Source organism: Solanum tuberosum, unplaced genomic scaffold, assembly GCF_000226075.1.
Source record: "Solanum tuberosum cultivar DM 1-3 516 R44 unplaced genomic scaffold, SolTub_3.0 scf00470, whole genome shotgun sequence".
NCBI classification, from domain to species: Eukaryota; Viridiplantae; Streptophyta; class Magnoliopsida; order Solanales; family Solanaceae; genus Solanum; species Solanum tuberosum.
In genome coordinates this window covers 185,531-187,614 of record NW_006239390.1, presented here as the reverse complement: position 1 = coordinate 187,614, position 2,084 = coordinate 185,531, and positions in this window count along the sequence as shown.

The following is a 2,084-nucleotide window of genomic DNA, read 5'->3' as shown; positions in this document are numbered from 1 at the left end:
GCTCATAGTGGTGGTTGTCGGTTAGAGAATCTCCCACAAAAGTTATATTACTTTTATATTTAAGGAAAGTTGAGTTTGTTATTGCTTTATCTTTAACGAACTAAGTTGTTTACACTGTTTTACAAGCTTTATATATATTGTATGTGTCTTATTTCTTTATATTGAGTTAAGTTGTTCTTGAGTTAAACAGAGCCAAGGTAAGTGTTCATTTGTACTCCTTTCAAGCTTAAGTTGTGGTTTAGGATTCCAACTAGCATACTCGTACATTCAATGAACTGATGCCAGTTGGCCTGCATCTTATTATGATGCAGACACAGGTAACCAGGATCAGCATCCAGTGCGCCATTGATCCAGTTGAGCACTCCAGAGTCAGTGGTGAGCCTCCTTACATTCCGGAGGACTCTTTTCTTTCGCTTTCCTAGTTTTTTTTCTTTATTAGGATGTTGTGGGGTCTGTCCCAACATCCATATCAGTATTATAGAGGCTTCATAGACAGTCAGACAGTTAGTATGGAGTCTCTCATCTATGTATTTGTAGATACTTTGTTTTGAGACATAAGTTGCCATTTTGGCTAAGATGTTATCATTCAAACTATTGTAATGAGTTTATTCTGTTGAGTTAAGTCTTCTGCTGAGTTAAGTAAGCTAGGCCAAGGGTCCGCTTGGGGCCAACGATGGTCTCCGAGTGCTGGCCACGTACAGGGTTTAGGCTCGGAGCATGACAAACTTGGTATCAGAGCACAAAGTTCAAGAGTCCTAGGGAGTCTGTGAAGCTGTGTCTGTAGGGTCCTAGTTATCGGTGTGAAGTGCGCCACATCTATAATTAGGAGGCTGCAACATTTAGGAAATTCTTCACTTCCTTCATATCGATTTCGTGCGTTAAAGTATATCTCTAAAAGTTTCCTTCTAATTCGTGCTTGTGCGTGTTTCATATAACCATGCCTCCACGAAGAGCAGCACGAGTTCGTCCAGCTAGGAGAAATGTTGAACCACAAGAGCAAGGGGTACCTAATGCACCAAACGTGCAACCTCAGGGCAAGGTCACTAATGCTAAATTCCATGAGGCTATCCGGATGCTGAGCCAAGCTATGACTAACCAGGTTGGGCAATCAAGAGGACCAAGGCAAGATGATGCTGACACTTCAAGGATTCGCGAATTCTTGAGAATGAATCCTCCTATTTTCACTGGTTCGGTCACCACTGAAGATCCAGAAAATTTTGTTGAGGAACTGAAGAAGGTTTTTGAGGTGATGCATGTTGCTGATGCAGGAAGGATTGAACTAGTTGCATATCAACTGAAGGATGTTGCTAGAACATGGTTCGATCAGTGGAAGGGGGTAGACCTGAGGATGCACCACCTGCTAGTTGGACTTGTTTTGAAAAAGCCTTCTTGGGCCGTTTCTTTCCCCGAGAACTGAAGGAGGCTAAGGTACGAGAGTTTCTTACACTGAAACAGGATTCCTTGAGCGTGCATGAGTATGGGTTGAAGTTCACCCAACTGTCCCGCTATGCTCCTGAAATGGTTAAGGACATGAGGAGCAGAATAAGCTTGTTTATTATTGGCTTGGGTCGTCTGTCAAGCAAAGAGGGCAGGGCAGCGATGCTGATAGGTGACATGGACATATCAAGGTTGATGGTTTATGTGCAGCAGGTTGAGGAAGAGAAGCTGAGAGACAGGGAAGAGTTCAGAAGTAAGAAAACGAAGACAAGGAATGATTCTGGGTAGAAGAAAGGCAATAGGAATCATTCGTCTTTTCAGCAGAAGCAAAATAGGCCTGCTCCATCATCTGCTAGTGCACCTACACCTCGAAACAAAGGCAGATATTATGGTCAGAATTCGCAGAACTTCAGATCTAAACCAGCGCAGTTCCAGGGTAGTGTGGCACAAGGAGGTAGTTGGGCTCCTGCATGTGTTAAGTGTGGGAGAACCCACCTAGGTAAGTGTCTTGATGGCTTGACAGGTTGTTTCAAGTGTGGACAAGAGGGACACTTCTTGAAAGAGTGTCCTAAGAATAAGCAAGGTAGTGGAAATCCAGGCAATAGAGCCCAGTCTTCATCAGTTGCTCCACCAGACAGGGCTGCACC